This window comes from Hemitrygon akajei, chromosome 2 (assembly GCF_048418815.1).
Source record: "Hemitrygon akajei chromosome 2, sHemAka1.3, whole genome shotgun sequence".
NCBI lineage: Eukaryota > Metazoa > Chordata > Chondrichthyes > Myliobatiformes > Dasyatidae > Hemitrygon > Hemitrygon akajei.
Genome location: NC_133125.1, coordinates 168,048,035 through 168,069,317, shown reverse-complemented (window position 1 = coordinate 168,069,317; position 21,283 = coordinate 168,048,035). Strand labels below are relative to the sequence as shown.

Genomic DNA, 21,283 nt, shown 5'->3' with positions numbered 1-21,283 from the left:
CCTTCTTTACCTTTCCTGCCTATCCCCTCCCTGCTTCCCCTCCCCCATCACTTGATCTTTCCTCTTACTGGTTTTTCACCTGGCACCTACTAACCTTCTCCTTCCCACCCTCCCCCACCTTCTTTATGGGGCCCCTGCCCCCTCCCTCATCAGTCCTGACAAAGGGTCTCGGGCCGAAACGTTGACTGCTCGTTTCCACGGATGCTGCCCGACCTGCTGACTTCCTCCAGCGTGTTGTACCTGTTAGAAAGTGCAGTGCAGGTAGACAAATAAAGTGCACGAGCCATGATGAGGTAGATTAGGAGAGCAAGAGTTCATCTATTAGCATATTATTCTGAATTCCTTCCCCTTCCTTTCCAGTCCTGGAGAAGGGTCTCCACCCAAACCATTGCCTGATTATTCTTTTCCATTAATGCTGTTTGACCTGCTGATTTCTTCCAACATTTTGTGTTCAGAGCATAAGAGACGGATAACAACAGGATAGAAGATGTCTTTGAGCCTGGTGGTGCCTTAAACCTTTTGTAACTTCTGCCCAGTGGGATGGGATAGAGGAGAAAATGTTCAGGGTGTGTGTGGTCCTTGATTATGTTGGCTGTTTTGTCAAGGCAGCGGGAAGTGTGGAAGGGAGGATGCTTTCTGTGATGGACTGGGCTGTGTCCATGGCAATCTTGCTAAGTATTGCAATGGGTTTTTTGGAAATTTTGCTCACAGATGAGGCCCTTGAGATTCAGATACAGATTATTTATCACATGTACATACAAAACACAGTGAAATATATCACTGTATGATGCCAACTAAGCTAAGGATGTGCTGGGGGTAGCCTTCCAGTGTCACCACACATTATGATACCAACACAGCATACTCACAATACTTGGCAGAACAACAGAGAACACAACAAAACAACAAACAGAATGCAGGGAGTTAGGAAGGAAGCTGAGAAGTAGGATCTCAAGATTTAGGAATCTTGGAATTGCTGTCTGTGCCATGCAACAGTGAGGATAGGAATAAAATGAGGAGGCAGATAAATGCATGGCTGAAGAATTGGAGCAGGGGGCAGGGATTCAGATTTCTGGATCATTGGGACCTCTTCTGTGGCAGGTGTGACCTGTATAAAAGGGACAGGTTGCACGTGAATCTGAGGAGGACCAATATTCTTGCAGGCAGGTTTACTACAGCTGCTGGGAGTGATCTAAACTAATATGGGGGGATGCAAACCAGTAGGACAGAGCTGAGGATGAGCCAGCAGGTTTACCGGTAGATGATGGATGTAACATGAATGAAAGGAAGGACCGGCCAATAATTGGGTACAAATGCAGACAGAGCAAAGAATTAAATTGTACCACAGAGGCAAAATTCAAATGAGCAAAGAATGCGGGACTGAAGGTGCTGCATTTAAATGCACTTAGCATTTGGAATAAGGTGGATGAATTCATGACACAATTATGGGGGCACACTTAGTTGTGGCTGAAAGAAGGACATGGTTGGGAGCTTAACATCAAAGGATATAATTTGTATCAAAAGGACAGGCAGGTAGGCATAGGCGGTGGTGTGGCTCTGATGGTAAGAGATGGAATTACAACTTTAGAAAGAGGAGACATTGGGTCAAAGAATGTTGAATCTTTGTGGGTAGAGTGAAGAAACTGCAAGTGTAAAAAAGACTATTATGGGAATCATATATAGGCCTCCAAATAGTAGGCAAGACGTGGGGTTGAGATTACAAAGGGAGATGGAAAAGGCATGTAATAAGGATAATACCACAGTTGTATGGGGAACTGCAATATGCAAGGGGATTGGGAAAATCAAGTTGATGTTGGATCGCAAAAGAGGGAATTTGTTGAATGCTTATGAGATGCTTGAGTAGCTTTTTAGAGTAGCTTGTGCTTGAGCCAACTCAGGGAAAAGGCTATCTTAGATTGTGTATAGTGTAATAACCCAGATCTTAATAGGGAGCTTAACATAAAGGAACCCTTGGGAGACAGTGATTATAACATGATTGAATTCATACTGTAACTTGAGAGGGGAGATGCATAAGTCACATGTATGAGTATCGCAATGGAATAAAGGAAATTACAGAGATATGAGAGGGGAGCTTTCCCATGTGGATTGCAGGAGAATATTGACGGGATGACAGCAGAGCAGAAATGGCTGAAGTTTCAGGGAATAGCTCACGAGGCACAGGATAAATATGTCCCACAGAATAAGATGTTCTCAAATGGCAGGGGCACGCAACCGTGGCTGACAGGGGAAGCTAAGAACTGCATAAAAACCAAGGAAAGGGCATATAAGATAGCAAAAGTGAGTGGAAAGTTGGATGATTGAGAAGCTTTTAAAATCAAACAAAAGGCAACTAAAAAAGCTCTAAGAAGGGAAAAGATGGAATATGAGGCAAACTAGCAAATAATATAAAGCAGGATACCAAAAGTTTTTTTTTCAGTTATATAAAGAGTAAAAGAGAGGTGAGAGTTGATACGAGGAAATCTGCAGATGCTGGAAATTCAAACAACAACACACACAAAATGCTGGTGGAACACAGGACACACTGACGAAGGGTCTCGGCCCGAAACATCGACAGTGCTTCTCCTTATAGATGCTGCCTGGCCTGCTGTGTTCCACCAGCATTTTGTGTGTGTTGTGGTGAGAGTTGATGTTGGACCACTGGAAAATGATGCTAGTGAGGTATTAATGGGAGACAAAAAATGGCAGATGTACTTAATAGGTACTTTGCATCTGTCGTCACTGTGGAAGACATTAGCAGTGTGACAGAGGTCCGTGAGTGTCAGGGAGTAGGAGTGAGTGCCATTGCAATTACAAAGAAAAAGGTGCAAGGCAAACTAAAAGGTCTTAAGGTGAATAAGTCACCCGGACCAGATGGGCTACTGTACATCCTAGTGTCCTGAGTGAGGTTGCTGAAAATATAAAGGATGCATTGGTCATGATCTTTCAAGAATCACTTGATTCTGGCATGGTCCTGGAGGACTGGGAGATGGCAAATGTCACTCCACTCTTTAAGAAGGGAGAAAGACAAAAGAAAGAAAATTATAGGCCAGTTCGCCTAACCTCAGTGGTTGGGAAAGTGTTGGAGTCTATTATTGAGGATAATTCAGCATGGTTTCTGTGAAGGGAAATCTTGCCTGTCAACTCTGTTCGAGATCTTTGAGGAAGCAACAAACAGGATGGACAAAGGAGAGACAGTGGATGTCATTTACCTGGATTTTCAGAAGGTGTTTGATAAGGTGCCACTCATGAGGCAGTTTAACAAGATAAAATCCTGTGGCGTTACATGAAAGATACTGGCATGGATAGAGAAATAATTGACAGGCAGGAGGCAGTGAGTGGGAATAAAAGGACCCTTTTCTGGTTGGCTGCCAGTGACTAGTGGTGATCCTCAGGGGTAAGTATTGGGACCACTACTTTTCACATTGTTTGTCTGTGATTTAGATAATGGAATTGATGGCTTTGTGGCAAAGTTTGTGGATGATATGAAGATAGGTGAAGGGGAAGGGGGTAGTGCTGAGGAAGCAATGTGATTGCAGCAGGTCTTAGACAAATTGGAAGAATGGGCAAAAAAGTGCCAGATGGAATACAGTGCTGGGAGATGTATTGTGATAAAAGGAACAATAGTGCAGACTATTTTCTAAATGGGGAGAAGGCTCAAACATCAGAGGTTCAAAGCGACTTAGGAGTCCTCGCACAAGACTTTAGAAGGTTAATTTATAGGTTGAGTCTGTGGTAAAGAAGGCAAATGCAATGTTGGCATCTATTTCAAGAGGGATAAAAATATAAAAGCAAGGAATTAATGCTGAGCCTTTATAAGACACTAGTCAGGCTGCACTTGGAGTATTGTTAACAGTTTTGGGCCCCATATTTCAGAAAGGATGTGTTGTTATTGGAGAGTGTCCAGATGCTGTACACGAGGATGATTCTGGAAATGAAGGGGTTAACATATGAAGAGAGTTTGTCAGGTTTGGGCCTGTACTCACTGGAATTTAGATGAATTTGAGGGGATCTCATTGAAACCTACCACATTTTGAAAGGAATAGCTAAAGAGGATGTGGATGGGATGTTTCCTCTTGTGGAAACATCTAGTGTTTCTCTTGAGGGCACAGCCTCAAAATTCAGGGGTGACATTTTAGAACAGAGGTAAGGAGGATTTTTGTTAGACATAGAGTAGTGAATCTGTGGAATGCTCTGCTGTAGACGGCAATGGAGGGCCAAGACTGTGGGTATGTTTAAAGCAGAAGTTGATATTTTCCTGTTCAATCAGGGCATCAGAGGATATGGCGAGAAGGCAGGTGTATGGGGTTAAGTGGGATCCATGATCAGCCATGATGGAATGGTGGAGCAGACCATATGGGCCGAATGGCGTAATTCTGCTCCTATGACGTGGTCTAACACCAGCAAAAGCACGCCCCTTTCCTCTCTTCCTCCCACACACACACACAATGGCAGCCCTCCAACTCCAGGACAGGCCTCTGGGCCTCCAGGCTTTGGCCATCGAGTTATGACTTTCAGACCTTTGAACTTCAGTCCATTGCATTTATTCTGTCTCTCAGCCAACAGCCCCATGCCGTATGCTCTCCCTCACGTGCCCCTCCATCATTCTTTTGCTCCCACCTGTGGACAACCTTTCCACAACCTATGGACTCACTTTCAAGGGACTCTACCACTCCTGTTCTCAGTATTGTTTGCTTGTTTATTCACTTATTTGAACAGCTTACCTTCTTCTGCACATTGATTGCTTGTCAGTCTTTGTGTGTAGGTTTTCATTCATTCCACTGTATTTCTTTATTCCACTGTGAATGCCTGCAAGAAAATGAATCTCAAAGTAGCATTGGGTGATATTTATGGATAGCAGAGTGGTGAGGGCGGCACTATTACAGCTCGAGGTGTTCCGGAGTTCGGAGTTCAATTCTGGCGCCATTCTGCTAGGAGTCTGTACATCATGCTCCAGTTTCCTCCCACTCTGTACATTGTCCTGTGATGAGGTCAGGGTTAATCGGGTTTGCTGGGGCGGCGTGGCTCGTGGGACTGGAAAGGCCTACTCCGTGCTGTATCGCTAAATAAATAACTTTGAACTTTGAACCTTCACTCAGTTGAGTGATTTACAGCAGCTCTTTGACCAAACAGTGGTTCGCTTGGGAGCACCCGGGGAAACCAACACAGCTACTAGGACAACACCCAGACTCCACACATACACAGCACCAGAAGTCGGGACCAAACCGGGGTCTCCAGAGCCGCTCACTGTGCCAGCTCCTGGCTTGTGTGAATAAATCCAAGCCCTCCTTCTTTTTGGAAGAAGACTGGAGCTGTTCCTTCTGGATCTACGAAACAGAGTGAAAGCTTCTTACAATCTGGAGAGCCAGAGAGGGTAAGATTAGGTAGCAGTGCCGCAGAAGATGGGTGTATGTGCCAGGGCAGATCCCATCACCTCAAGGTGTCACATATCCTTCCACTAATTCATTCCTTTTTGAATGGGAGTTTCCCCTCTAATGTCTCATCTCCTTGCATTGGGTGTTACTATAGGACCAAAGCAGAGACTTTGAAATAGGATGGTCTCTGATGGGTTTCTATCATCCACATCATGTGGTCAGCTGTGGTGCATTCGTATTGCTCTTGCTTCCGAATCAGAAGGTGAGTGGTTCAATCCCAGCCCAGGGACACAAGTACAGGAAAAGTAAGTTTTTAGTACCACACTGTCATTTCAATTTTACTGTGGCCCGGTAATTAGTCTTAGATCCTGTGGAATTAATGAAGAAAATTAGTTCACCTAGCACCATAGACTCAAACAGCAGAGAAACAAGATCCTTACCCACACTGCCAACCAAGATTCCAGTCAAAGACAGTCCCATTTGCCTGCATAAGGCCTTATCCCTCTAAACCTTTCCTATCTATGTGATTGTCTTTTAAATGTTGTTCATGTTCCTGCTTCACCAACTTCCTCTGGCACCTTGTTCCACGTATTGACCTCTCTCTAGGTCCCCCTTCAGCCAGATGTACCAGGGTAAATCCCAATCTCTATAATTAACCACCTCCTCAAGCTGTCACAGATTCTTTTGCTTTAAGTCTGCATCCTCTAGTTCTTGATTCCCAACCCCTGGGAAAAAGACTATGGGCATTCACCCTATTTATGGCCTTTGACAAGGTGCCACATATGCGGCTGCTTAACAAGTTAAGAGCCCATGTGGTGTTATTGATAAGATCTCAGCATGCATAGAAGATTAACTGACTGGCAGGAAGCAAAGAGTGGGAATAAAGGGATCTTTTCTGGTTGGCTGCGAGAAATTAGTGGTGTTCTGCAGGAGTCTGTAGTGGGACCACTTCGTTTCATGTTATATGTCAATGATCTGGGGTGAAGGAATTAATGGCTTTGTGGTTAAATTTGTGGACAATACAAAGATAGGTGGAGGGGCAGGTAGTGTTGAGGAAACAGAGAGTCTGCTGAAGGACTTAGATAGATAAGGAGAATGGATAAATAAGTGGCAGGTGGAATATAGTGTAGGGAAATATATGGTCATGCACTTTGATTGAAGGAAAAAAGGCATAAATTATTTTATAACTGGGGAGAAAATTATAAAGTCAGCAGTGAAAGGGGACTTAGCAGTCCTCATGCAGGATTCCCTAAAGATTAACTTGTAGTTTGAGTAGCCGGTAAGGATGACAAATGCAATATTAGCATTCATTTCGAGAGGACTACAATATAAAATCAAGGATGTAATGCTGAGATTTTATTAGGCATTGGTCAGACCAATTTTGAGCAGTTCTGGGTCCTTATCTAAGAAAGGGTGTGTTGGCATTTGAAAAGTCCTGAGAATGTTCATGAGAATGATCCCAGGAAAGACAGGGTTAATGTATGAGGGGTGTTTGATGGCTCTGGGCCTGCACTTGCTGGAGCTTAGAAGAATGGGGGGGGGGTCTCACTGAAACCTGTCAAATATTGAAAGGCGTGGATAGGGTGGATGTGGAGAGGATGTTTCCGATAGTGGGCGAGTCTTAGACCAGGGGCACAGCCTCGGATTTGAGGGACATCCATTTAGAACAGATGAGAAGGAATTTCTTTAGCCAGAAGTCAGTGAATCTGTGGAATTCATTGCCACAGACAGCTCCGGATGCCAAGTCATTGGATGTATTTAAAGCAGAGATTGACAGCTTCTTGATTCGTCAGGGTGTCACAGATTACAGGGAGAAAGCAGGTGAATGGGGTTGAAAGGGATAATAAATCAGCCATGATGGACAGGCAGAGAAGACTCAATGGGCCGAATGGTCTAATTCTGCTCCTATGTCTTATGGTATTATACATCCCTGTGATTTTATATACCTCTATAATATCGGTCTACCCTTCTCACTGCCTCAGAAAAGCAACCAACATAATCACAAACCCCTCTCACCCAAGATATTCTCTCTCCTGCTTCTTCTCACCAGACAGAAGATATGAAAGTATGTACCAGCAGGCTAAAGTACAGCTTCTACCTCACTGTTGGAAGACTATTGAACATTTCCTTAGAACAATAAGATGGACTCTTGATCTTACAATCTGTCTTACACCTTATTGTCTGCACTTTCTCAACATCCTGTTATTGCACTTTATGCTGCTTTCAGGAAGAACATACAGGAGCCTCTGGACTCACACCATCAGGTTCAGGAACGGTTATTACCCCTCAAACATCAAGCTCTTGAACTAAAGGTGATAACTTGACTCAACTTCACTTGCCCAATCATTGATCTGTTCTCACAACCTGTGGATTCACTTTCAAGGATTTTTATCTCATTTTCTCAACATTTATTGCTTATTTATTTATTATTGTTGTTACTTTCTATTTGTATTCGAGCACTGGTTGAATGCCAATGCTGGTGTGGTCAGTCATTGATTCTCTTATGGTTATCATTCTATGATGGACTTATTGACTATGCCCGCAAGAAAATTAATCTCGGGGTTGTGTATGGTGACATAAATGTACTTTGATAATAAATTTACTTTGAACTTTGAATAGCGTCCTGATCTGCTGAACCTCTCACCTTAAACCTATACCCTCTGGATTCCCCAACACTATGTGCATTGACGCTATGCCCTCGTGATTCTATATATCTCCATAAGATTACCAAGCATTTTCTTACACTTCAATGAATAAAGTCCCAACCTGCCCAACCTCTTTCCCTAATTCAGTCCCCAGAGTCCTGACAACATCCTTATAAATCTCCTCTGCACTCATTCCAGCTTAATGGCATCTTTTGCCTACATAATTTTTTTAGATGTTACGAAGTACTGTAATAAATGCTTCAGTGCAAGCTTCAAGTGTGCAAGCTGGGCACCTGGTGAGTTTCAGAGGAAGAAGGGAACGGAAGACCCGATGAATTTCAGGGAAGGGTGGGAACTGAGGCTCTGGTGAGCTTCACATGAGTGCGGGATCTTTGGACCCAGTGAGTTTTGGAGAAGGGTGGGAAACTTGGACCCAGTGATTTTTTTTGGGGAGGGTAGTAAGAACCTTGAACCCAGTGATTTTTCAACGGAGGGTGGAAACTTGTGCTTTCTGAGTTCTTGGGCAATAGAGGAACTGCGGTCCTGCTGTATTTTTAAGACATGCAGGAAACATCAGCTGGTGAACCTGATGCCAAACCATTGGGGTTTTCCAGACTGACAGATGGGAAACTACCAAAGTTTTACTGTCAAACAGGTACACTTAACACAAAGTGGAAGTGTTACTCAACACAAAGAGTGTGTGGCTGGTGCTGAGGCGTGTTGAGGCCTCGGCCTGGCAGCAAGAGTGGTGGGTGTGGACTTTCACGGAAAGAAAGCTCATAAGGAAGTACTGCCACACACAAAACTGCTCGTGTGTGTCTGCCACACCTTCCACTTAGATTGGGCCTCCCAGCTCCTTGTATTTGTCTACTTTCAAACAAGCTCCTGGGTGGAGGAGTCTATACTGGGCAGCACGGTAGCATAGCAGAAATGCGTAACACAAATACAGTGCCTGCAATCAGCAAACTGGGGTTCAATTCCCACCACTGCCTGTAAGGAGTTTGTATGTTTTCCCCATAACCACGTGGGTTTCCTGCAGGTGCTCTGGTTTCTGCCAACATTCAAAAGACGTACATTTAAGGGCAGTGAGTTGTGAGCACGCTTTGTATTGCACTGGAAGCAGTTGCGGGCAGCCCCCCAGCTCATCTTCAGACTGTGTTGGTCACAGAGGCAAATGTCACTGAATGTTTCAATGCTCCAAGTACATATGACAAATAATGTTAATCTAATGTATCTAATATGGGGGAAGAGGCAGGATAACAAGATGAATAGGAATTCTGACATTAAAGGTTAGTCCAGGAAGCCAGTGAAACATCAGCTGTCAGCTAGAGACTGCAGATTCTGGAATCTAGAACAACAAGCACTCTGCTGGAAGAATTCAACGGGTCAGGCAGCATCTGCGGGAGGAAAGTAACTGTTAAAGTTTTGGGTCAAAGCCCTGCTCCCTTTCTGACACGGAATGGTGCAAGGCAGACATGGCAATGGAGGAGTTATAGTAATGTATTACAGTGCCTACAATCACAGATCACATTTCAATTTCCGCTACTGTCTGTAGGGCGTTTGTACATTCTCCCCATGACCAAATACTCTGGTTTCCTCCCACATTCCAAATGTGAATGGTTATGGAGTTATGGGCATGCCAGACACCTGAAGGCTGTCCTCACACATCCTGGGCTGTGTTGGTCATTGATACAAACGACGCATTTCACTGTAGGTTTCAAAGTTTCGATGTACATGTGACAAATGGAGGCAGTGCAGAGGAGGTTTACCGGGTTGATTCCAGAGATGAAGGGGTTAACCTACGAAGAGAGATTGAGTTGCCTGGGACTATGCTGTCTGGAATTCAGAAGAATGAGAGGGGACCTTATAGAAACATACAAAATTTTGAAAGGAATAGATAGGATAGAAGTAGGCAAGTTGTTTCCATTGGTAGATGAGACTAGAACTAGGGTATATTGCCTCAAGATTCAGGGGAGAAGATTTAGGATGGAGATGAGGAGAAACTGTTTTTCCCAAAGTGGTGAATCTGTGGAATTCTCTGCCCAGGGAAGCAATTGAGGCTTCTTCACTAAATATATTTAAGATACAGTTTTTTACATAGTAGGGGAATTAAGGGTTATGGGGAAAAGGCAGGTAGATGGAGCTGAGTTTACGGACAGATCAGACATGATCTTATTGAATGGCGGGGCAGGCTCGATGGGCTGGATGGCCGACTCCTGTTCCTATTTCTTGTGTTCTTATTATGTTCTTAAATAAAGCTAATCTCCATAGGTTGTGTGTTGAGCTTGAATGGTGAAGCAGGAGCCAAGTAGTGTACTACTTTTTCCTTGGGGGCTGCCTGCTCAGAAATGAGGAGAAGTCGCTTCTCAGACTGATGTGAACCTTTGCAATTCTGTGTCCTGGAGGATGAGGTGTGTTGGGCATCAGCACAACAGGAATGAACGTGGAACAAGGTGTGAGATTCAGCGGAGCCCTGAATTTATTGGATGGCAGAGCAGTCCTGAGGAGCAAACTTCTCTCTCGGCTCCTGAGTTTAGTGTTTCCGTGATGTAATCATATCTGTACTGCTCCCCTGCCTGATTCCAAAGACATGGTGACTGACTTGCTGGGGTTTAACTCTCTCAACATCTCTCCCCCAGCTACATGTTATCTTTAATGCCAGATAAGCTGCCCTAACATGTCCAAAATCACTCATTCACAGCGATCCAAGTACTCAAAAACACCAGATTTTGAAAAAACATTGGATGTGAATTATCAGGCTATTCAAAAGAATCTTCCTTGGAGCTTGCAGGGGAATCGGACAGGATGTGTGTTGTGATTTAACATGCTCCAGGTATGTTGTTTTGAAGAGGATGGGGCTGTCAAAGTGAATACTGATTTTGTAAGGCAGTTAAATGCAAGTCTACACCTGTTCTTCAGGGAATATACATACTTTTCCCTCAAGGTTACGTGTGTGTGTGTGTGTGTGTGCGTGCGTGCGTGCGTGCGTGTGTGTGCGTGCGTGTGTGTACGCGCGCTCTTTTTGGTAAGTAGGCAAGTTTGTGAGTGTGCATACGGTTGTGCCACCTTCTCCCAGCTACCATCAGGCAGGAAGCACAGAAGACTGAAGTCCCACACCAACAGGTTCACAACCAGCTCCTACCCTTCAGCCATTCAATTCTTGAACCTACAAGAGAGAATCTGCAGATGCTGCAAATCAAAGCAACACACACAAAATGCTGGAGGAACTCTGCAGGTCAGGCAGCATCTATGGAAAAAAGTACAGTCAATGTTTCGGGCTGAAACCCTTTGGCGTGACTTGAACCAACCTGCACAACCCTAATCACTGCCTCAGCATAGCAACACTATGAACACTTTTAAGCATTTTGCACTAGATTTGACTTTTTAACATTCTAATTGTGTTCTTTCTTGTAAAAAAGGTGTATAATTGGTGTTTAATTTATGCTTTTCTTGTGAATGCTGCTTATCTGATTCAAAATGCCTGTGATGCTGCTGCAAGTAAGTTTTCCTATGCACCTGTGCACCCATGCATTTGTGAATATAACAATAAATTCAACTTTGATTTGACCAGGAAGATCAAAAGGAATTGTTTGGAATTCCAGAAATTGACCTCACTCACCACAACTCTGATCTGATTTCATCACCTCCACAAACAAGAGAAAGTCTGCTGATGCTAGAAATCTGAGCAACACACACAAAGTGCTGGAGGAACTCAGCAGGCCAGACAGCATCTATTGGAAAAGAAAATAGTTGACATTTCAAGCTGAAACCCTAATCAGGACTGGAGAAAAAAAGGTAAGGAGTCAATGTTAGAAGCTGAGGGAGGGGAGAAAGAAACACAAAGTGATAGGTGAAATTTTTTGGGGGGGATGAAGTTGATTGGTGAAAAAGATATGGAGAAGGGGAATCTAATAGGAGAGCACAGAAGGCCATGGAAGAAAGAAAATGGAAAGGAGCACCACAGGGAGATGATGGACAGGTAAGGAGATAAAGTAAGAGAGGGAAAAGGGGAGTGGGGATGGTGAAGGATTTGAGGGGGAGGGGGATCATTACCGGAAGTTCAAGAAGTTGATGTTCATGCCATCAGGTTGAAGGCTATCCAGATGGAATATAAGGTGTTGCTCCTCCAACCTCAATGTGGCCTCATCGTGACAACAGAGGAGGCCATGGACTGACATGTTGGAATGGGAATGGGAAGTGGAGTTAAAATGGGTGGCCACTGGGGGATCCCACTTGTTCTGGAGGACGGGGAATAGATGCTTGGCAAAGCAGCCTCCCAATCTACGTTGGGTCTCACCGATATACAAGAGGCCACACCAGGAGCACCGGATACACTAGATGACCCCAGCAGTGAAGTGTTACCTCACCTGGAAGAACTGTTTAGGGCCCTGAATGGTTGTGAGGGAGGAGGTGTAGGGGCAGGTGTAGCACTTGTCCTGTTTGCAAGGATAAGTGCCAGGAGGGAGATCAGTGGGAGGGGCAAATGGACAAGAGAGACAGGTAGAGAGCGATCATTGTAGAAAGCAGAAAGTGGGGGTGAGGGAAAGATGTGCTATTGTGGTGGGATCCCGTGGGAGATGGCAGAAGTTATGGAGAATTATGTGCGGGATGCAGAGGCTGGTGGGATGGTAGGAGAGAACAAGAGGAACCCTACCTCTGGTAGGGAAATGGGGTGAGGCCTACACTAGTGTCACTCCCCAACTCTTTCTACACTACAACGATGACTGCATTGGTGCTGCTTCCTGCACCCATGTGGAGCTCGTCAATTTCATACTTTGCCTCCAACATCCACCTTGCCCTCAAATTTACCATGTCCATTTCCAACATCTCCCTCCCATTTCTTGATCTCTGTCTTTATCTTTGGAGACAGCATATCTACCGATGTCCATTTTCAAATCCACTGACACTTGCAGCTACCTGGACTATACTTCCTCCAACCCTGTTACTTGCAAAACTGCCACCATCTTCTCCCAATTCCTCCTTCTCCACTGCATTTGCTCTCAGGAGGAGGTGTTTCATTCCAGAATGAAGGAGATGTTCTCCTTCTTCAAAAAAAGCGGCTTCTCTTCCTCCACCATCGACACTGCCCTCAACTGCATCTCCTCCATTTCGCACACATCTACCCTCACCACATCCTCCTACCCCACCTGGGATAGGGTTCCTTTTGTCGTCACCTATTACCCCACTATCCTCTGCATCCAGCACATAATTCATTGTAACTTTCACCATCTCCAACAGGATCTCACCATTAAACACATCTTTCCTTCCCCCTTCCCCCCATTTTCTGCTTTCTGCAGCGATTGCCCCCTATGCATCTCCCTAGTCCATTCCCTCCCCACTGATCTCCCTCCTGGCACTTATCCTTGTAAGCAGAACAAGTGCTGCACCTACCACTATACCACCTCCCTCACTACCATTCAGGGCTCCAAATAGTCTTTCCAGGTGACGTGACATTTCACCTGTGAGTCTGCTGGGGTCATCCACTGTGTCCAGTGCTCCTGGTGTGGTCTCTTGCACATCGGTGAGACCCAACGTAGATTGGGAGACCTCTTCGCTGAGCACCTATGCTCCGTTCGCCAGAAAGCAGGATCTCCCAGTGGCCACCCATTTTAATTCCACTTCCCATTCCCATTCGGACGTGTCAGTACATGACCTCCTCTACTGTCGTGATGAGGCCACACTCAGGTTGGAGGAGCAACATCTTATATTCCGTCTGGTTAGCCTCCAACATGATGGCATGAACATCAATTTTTTGAACTTCTGCTAACACCCCCGCTTCACCATTCCCCACTCCCAATTTCCCTCTTTCACCTTATCTCCTTACCTGTAAATCACCTCCCTCTGGTGTTCCTTCTCCTATTCTTTCTTCCATCGCATTCTGTATTCTCCTACTAGACCAGCCCTGTATCTCTATCATCAATCAACTTCTCAGCTCTTTACTTCACCCCTCCTCCCCTTCCCAATTTCACCTTGTGTTTCTTCCTCCCCTCCCCCACACCTTCTAACTCTGACTTTTTTTGTCTAGTCTGAATGAAGGGCCTCAGCCTGAAATGTCAACTATATTCATTCCCATAGATGCTGCCTGGCCTGCTGAGTTCCTCCAGCATCTTGTGTGTGTGTTTCCACCACCTGCAGCCTTGCTTTCAAAGATGTGTTTTCAGTAATTTTTTTATTTACATAAATTTGTCTTCTTTTGCACATTGTTCATTTGTCAGTCTCCTTTATGTATATTTTTTCATAAATTCTATTGTGTTGCTTTATTTTTCTGATAGAGGTGTATAAGATGATGTGAGGCTTTGATCGTGTGGATAGCCAAAGGCTTTTCCCCAGGGCTGAAATGGCTAACAGGAGAGGGCATAGGTTTCAGCTTGGAAGTAGGTGCAAGGTGGATGTCAGAGGGAAGTTTCTTCACACAGAGAGTGGTGGATGTGTGAACTTCACTGCTAGCGAAGGTGATAGAGGCAGATACAATAGGGTCTTTTAAGAGCCTCTTAGATAGGTACATGGACCTTAGAAAAATTGAGGGCTATGCAGTAGGGAAATTCTAGGCAGTTTCTAGAGTAGGTTACATGGTCGGCACAACATTGTGGGCTGAAGTGCCTGTAATGTAGATTTCTATGTTCAACAAATGCATTAATGAAGTGAATCTCTATATAGTACATGCTAACACATACAGTATGTACTTTGATAATAAATTTACTTTAACTTGACCACATTGTCATTTTATCTGATCCAATGGACGTGTTATCCTTTGTACCTTTGCTTAATGCCCCCTCAGAAGTCCCTCAGGGTGGGGTCCAATCTGCTCTCACTCTTGTGTAGCAGCCAGTGTTTGAACTGCAGAATCTTCCACAGAAGGGAAGATGGGGCAGGAGGTGCCCAACAGAGCAGGCAGGCAGTTGGATTGTGACATGGACCCACACCCTGAGGCTCCTCTGTTGAGATCGTTAAGAGCAACAAATTTCTTGGTGTTCACCTGGCTGAGGATCTCACCTGGCCCCTCAACACCAGCTCCATAGCAAAGAAAGCCCAGCAACATCTCTACTTTCTGCTAAGGCTGAGAAAAGTCCATCTCCCACCCCCCATCCTCACCACATTCTACAGAGGTTGTATTGAGAGCATCCTGAGCAGCTGCATCACTACCTGGTTCAGGAATTGCACCATCTTGGATCGCAAGACCCTGCAGCAGATAGTGAGGTCAGCTGAGAAGATCATCGGGGTCTCTCTTCCCACCATTACAGACATTTACACCACACACTGCACCCGCAAAGCTAACAGTATTGTGAAGGACCCCACGCATCCCTCATACAAACTCTTCTCCCCCCTGCCATGTGGCAAAAGGTACCAAAGCATTTGGGCTCTCACGACCAGACTGTGCAACAGTTTCTTCCCCCAGGCCATCAGACTCCTCAATACTCAGAGTCTAGACTGATATCTACATCATTTATTATTATATTGTAATTTGTCCTCTACTGTACCTATTGTCTTGTTTATTAATTATTGTACTGCCCTGCACTGTTTTGTGCACTTTATGTAATCCTGTGCAGGTCTGTAGTCTAGTGCAGTTTTTATGTTGTTTTGTGTAGTCTACTGTAGCCTTGTGCTGTCTCACGTAGTCTAGTGTATTTTTGTGTTGTTTCATGTAGCACCAGGGTCCTGGAGGAACGTTGTTTCGTTTTTACTGTGTACTGTACCAGCAGTTTATGGTCGAAATGACAATAAACTTGATGACTTGAAAGTCTAATGAAGTACTATTATCCTTGCTTCTGAACCAGCATCAATAAGACCACTTACCCCAACACTGAACAGATCCCACAAACTCAAAGTCACTATAAAATTTGTATTATATTACACATTGGTTGCTTGTCTGTCTTTGTTTATGTATCATTTTTCATAAACTCCATTGTATTTCTTTATTTTCCTGTAAATGTCCACAAGAAAATTAATCTCAGAGTAGTATATGGTGAAATAGGTAAATTGTATGTACCTTGATATTAAATTTACTTTGAGTTTTGAAGTCCATTGTAGTCCAAAGTGGTCAGAGTGTTGCTGTACTGAGGTAATGATTAGGTGACACATGCTGTAAGTAGCTTGATAATCAACTTACTTTGAACTTTAAACTGGTGGAAGGAGCGGAAGAGCTGGCGTTTAAACTGGCATCAGAACTAGGAGCACTCAGAGGTAAAACCAAATTAATGTGCAGAGAAACGGACTGGTGGTGTTGGGGTGGGGAGAATAGAAGGGAAGGTCTTTCTTATTCTGAAAGGAGCTGAGAGACTAGATGACACAAGTAGTGGATGGTGCTGGTGGTGTGATAAAGTGTGTGTGTGTGTGTGTGTGTGTGTGTGTGTGTGTGTGTGTGTGTGTGTGTGTGTGTGTGTGTGTGTGTGTGTGTGTGTGTGTGTGTGTGTGTAGAGAAATTTTGTATGTGAGTGAGAGAGATTATGTGTGGGGGTAGAGACTGTGTGTATGTGGGAGAGAGATTGTGTGTGGGAGGAGAGATTGTGGGTCTGTGTGTGTATGTGAGTGAGATAGATTGTGTGTGGGAGTATTTAAAGATTGAGTGTGTGGGGGAGAAAGACTGTGTTTGTGGGGGGAGAGATTGTGTGTGTGGGGGGGACAGATTGTGTGTATATGTGGGAGAGAGATTGTGTGTGTGGGGGGGACAGATTGTGTGTATATGTGGGAGAGAGATTGTGTGTGTGTGTCTGTGTGTGCACGCACTTGTGTGTATGTGTGCATGTGAGTGAGACAGATTGTGTGTGTGTGGAAGAGAGATTGTGTTTGTGGGGGGGAGAGGTGTGAGTGTATGCGGGAGAGAGATTGTGTTTTTGTGTTCGGGGAGAGAGAGAGAGGGTGTGTGTGCACTTGTGAGGGAGGGAGAGGGAGGGGGGAGAGAGAGAGAGAGATAGTGTGTGTGTGAGGGAGAGATTGTGTATGTGTGGATGAGAGAGAGGTTGTATATGTGTGGATGAGAGAGAGGTTGTGTATGTGTGGATGAGAGAGAGGTTGTATATGTGTGCTGGGGGACGGGTGTGAGTGTATGGGGAGAGAGATTGTGTTTTTGTGTTCAGGGGAGAGAGAGAGAGATAGTGTGTGTGAGGGAGAGGTCGTATATATGTGCCGGGGAGGGGGGGGTGTGCATTAAAGGGTCAAGAAATGGAACAAATAGAGGATTAAATCAACCAAAGCATGAGTGGAAATAACAAGTGCTCAAAATTACCTCGAGAATTGTATTTTGCACTATTTATTTATTTTTCTAATACAGTATTTTTTATATTTTGCACTGTACTGCTGCTACAAAACAATGAATTTCACAACCCACGTCAGTGGTGATCAACCTGATTCTGATTCTGGGGGGAAATGAAAGTTCAGAGTTCCAGTTCTCTGAGGTTGAGCCCAGAAGGCTGCCACATTTCCAGTCAGAAGGTGAGGTGCTGCAGCATCTTACACAGAATAGTGTAACAGGCTCAGAGTCAGAGAGTGAGGTGTTCACTTCTGGGTGGGTGATAAGATATTGTGAGGGGATCTCCAATCTGCTTCTTGAAAAAAGTACTCAGAAGCTGAGTAACTGCCGTTGTTGAATTGAATGTTGAGTCTGGAAGGCTACGGTGTACCCAGGTAGAAGATGAGGTACTGCTCAATAAGCTTGCACAGTGCAGGAATCAGGAGACTGATAGATGAGAGTGGCAGTGGATGGAGAAATAATGAGAAGAAAGTTTGATTAAATAGAATTATATAATAATAGAAATAGAAGCAAAGCAATGGTTAAAGACTCTGACTCCAGGTGTTCGGCAGGTTTGAGCAACGGGGAAACCTCCCCGAAACTCGTTGACAGGCAGACCTGACAAATACATTAAGGCTCATTAAATTGTGCTCCGATACTCATCAGAAGCTGAGACAGATCCAGACCTGATTGTGGTATTTAGTCGCGGAGTAAACATTGCAATCTTGACTCAAAGCACTTGGATGGCTGTCAAAAGTCTCTGCCTTGTCAGAAGCTCACCTCTGTGAGAGGCTGCTCCTGCAGACTGACCCTTCCCAGGTAGAGTGCTCTCAATTCTGTCCTCTCTGCGCTCTCTGACATCTTAGATCCAGGGTTTTCCCACAGGCCATAAGACACAGGAACTGAACTAGACCATTCAGCCCGTCAAAACTGCTCCATTATTCGATCAAAGCTGATTTATTTCCCTCTCTATCAGTCTCAGACTCTGAAATTCCCTGTCCGAACCTCTCCTTCTCCCCATCCTCATGAAGCTTCCTCTTGAAGTGAGCTTTTCAGTATTAGTATTGGTTTATTATTGTCACGTGTACTGAGATACAGTGAAAAACTTGTCTTGCACGCTGTTCATACTATCAAATCATTACACAGTGCATTGAGGTAAAACAATAACAATGTAGAACAGCTGCAGAGAGAGTGCAGTGCAGGAAAGTTCAGGTACATGTTGCCCATGTTTGACCCACATCCCTCTAAACCAGGGGTTCCCAACCTTTTTTATGCCATGGACCCCTACCATTAACCAAGCAGTCCTTGGATCCCAGTTTGGGAACCCCTGTTCTAAACCTTTCCCATATGTGTATGGATCCAAATATCTTTTAAAAGTTATCAGGGTACTGGCCTCAATTACTTCCTTTGGCAGCTCACTGCATGTTCATCACCCTTCACGTGATGAAGTTGCCCCTCAGGGCCCTTTGAAATCTTTCATCTCCTTAAACCTATGACCCGTAGCTTTCACTTCCTTATCCCTTGGGAAAAGACTGTGTGCATTCACCCATTCTACATGCCTCATGGTTTTACACACGTCCATAAGTTCACCCATCAATCTCCTACAACTTCTCCCAGGCCTTCAAGCACTGGCAATATTCTCATAAATCTTCAATACATTCTTTCCTGCTTAATGACCTATTATTATTAGTAACCGAACCTGACACAATACACCTCACCAACATAATACTCCAACTTTTGTTCTTAGTGCCTTGTTGGATGAGGGCTCTCTCAATTTGCATTCATGTAGCAATCTAACATTCTAAGGTGGCCTGTGCTAAGTCATGACAACGCTAATTAAAATCCTATTTTGACTCCTCGGAGTCAGACGAAGTATTATTCGGAGCAAGTGATCTTGTACTTTATTGTTGACACTGATGAAAGGCCATTGTGCTAAATGCCATAGTCACCACCTTGTCCGCCTGTGACACGGCTTTCAGAAAATCACGTATTGGTACTCAAAGATCCCTCCTAGCTCAATACATGAGAAGCATTTGATGGCACTGGGCCTGTCCTCGATGGATTTTGCAAGGATGAGGGGGTTCTCATTGAAACCTACCGGATACCGAATGTGTCATGGTCCCTTCTGACACCTGGCTGTCTTACTCAGGAATTGGGCCTTTAACACCTTGTTTAGTTCCCAATCTATTCCCAGGTTCCAATAATTACAAACACCTGCATTCCATCAACCAGAATAGTATAAGAGTCCTGTGACCACTACTAGAAGGTGCCAGTTTGTTGACTTGTGTATGAGTAACCTCACTCCATGGTGTTTAGGATGATCAGTTCTAAGTCTAGCCTTGTTCCTAAATTATTTACCAAGACTCTGGGTAAAAAAACCCTCCTTGGAACCATTCCCACGCTCACTATGAAGGCAGTGTCTTCCTCTTCGGCCTCTGCGCCCGTGTTCAGCACTTGGGTCTGTTCCACTGCCACAACCTTGCAACGGAATGGCCTGGATAGAGTGGATGTGGAGAGGATATTTCCATTATAAGGAGAGTCTAGGATCTGAGAACACACCCTCAGAATGAAGGGACATCTCTTTAAAACTGAGATGAGAAGGAATTTCTTTATTTGGAAGGTGGTGGGACTCATAACCGCAGAATGCTGTGGAGGCTATGTCATTGGGTTTGTTTCAGGCAGAGATTGATAGGTTCTTGATTGATAAGGGTGTTAAGGGTTACAGTGAGAAAGTGGGCAAAGGGGATTGAATAAAGTCAGCCATGATTGAATGGCAGAGCAGACTCAATAAGCTGCATAACCTAATTCCATTTAGTATTTTATGGTCTTAAGAGAGAATTTCTGTTACCTGAACTGCTGGAACTCATGTTGGGGGAGCACCTTTAGTCCTCTCCTGAGTTTCATTGGATACAGGACTGTGAATTTGAAAAAAAACATCATATTAAAAATCTAAAACAAGAACTGAAAATGTTGGATACACTCAGTAGGTCAGGTAGCATCTATGGGGAGAGAGTAAAAGAGTTAATTTTTCAGGTCTGAAGACTATCTCTAGTGAATAAAGAGGCTCGCCTGTTTTCTTTATAAACAGCCAATGCATTCCAGGTCAGATAAGAACAATTCAGGAAATCCGTCAGAGCGGAGAAAGATTAGAACATGTGATTAGAGAGGTGGGGAGGGAGCTGTGAGAAAATTGCAAAGCATTCCTATCTCCGAGGCTGATGCAGGGGTCAGAGTCCAGTGGCATGGAGTGCAGAACAATTAGGGACCCTTTACTGCCACAGCCTTCCTCCACCTTCACTGCCAATGTGATGTTTGATCATCTTCCACCAGTTCACTGTTGAGGTCTTGGTTGAAACACTCATTGTCTAGAACCTCCCAGTTGGCCTTACCGTCATGGCTGGCCCTATCAGTAGCTAAGGCCCAGATGTCTAAATTCCAGATGGTATCACTCTCAGGATCTCTGGAACTCAAAAGCCTCTCCACCATGACAGTGACAATCCTTGGAGAAGAAACAGATATTAAAAGCAAACATACAGCGAGAACCTTGTGGGATATTACTGGGTGCAGGTGAAGTTCCTCCTGTCTCTACATTACAGCATGCCTTGGAAACAAGTGGCATATAAAGAATACCTTTAAAGATACCCCAAACAAGGAGCAGGTTTGATGCTCAGAACAGTTTAACAGACTTTCAAGTTCAGGAGCCGCAAGGTAATGTTGCAGCTCTATAAAACCCTGGTTAGACCACACCTGGAGTATTGTGTTCAATTCTGGTTGACTCATTTTAGGAAGAATTTCGAAGCTTTAGAGAGGGTGCAGAGGACATTTACCCAGAGGCTGCCTGGATTAGAGAGCATATCTTATGAAGATAGGTTGAGTGAGCTCAGGCTTTTCTCCTTTTGAGGATGAGAGGTGACTAGATAGAGGTGTGAAAGATGATAAGAGACCTAGATCAAGTGGATAGCTAGGGACTTCTTTTACCAGGGCAGGAATGGCTAATATGAGGGCACATATTTTAAGGTGATTGGAAGGAAGTGTAGAGACAA

General features: G+C 44.5%; 1 protein-coding gene and 1 long non-coding RNA gene across 4 annotated transcripts in view; one reads left to right on the top strand and one right to left on the bottom strand.

The window, feature by feature from the left end:
* Positions 1 to 21,283, top strand: part of LOC140718375 (discoidin domain-containing receptor 2-like) — a 136,311-nt gene that overhangs the window by 31,866 nt on the left and 83,162 nt on the right. Inside the window, exon 1 of one of the 2 annotated variants that reach the window (XM_073032064.1) lies at positions 16,177 to 16,195. The exons of the other annotated variant lie outside the window; for it this stretch is intronic. The gene's annotated coding sequence lies outside the window, so the exon portion shown is untranslated. Of the gene's footprint in view, positions 1 to 16,176; positions 16,196 to 21,283 lie in introns of those variants that run through there. 2 annotated transcript variants of the gene reach the window in all.
* LOC140718393 (uncharacterized) overlaps positions 1 to 21,283 on the bottom strand; it is a 45,465-nt gene that overhangs the window by 3,172 nt on the left and 21,010 nt on the right. For both annotated transcript variants that reach the window (XR_012096677.1, XR_012096678.1), the window contains exon 3: positions 4,719 to 4,803. This is a non-coding gene — a long non-coding RNA (uncharacterized lncRNA). The remainder of the gene's footprint in view (positions 1 to 4,718; positions 4,804 to 21,283) is intronic.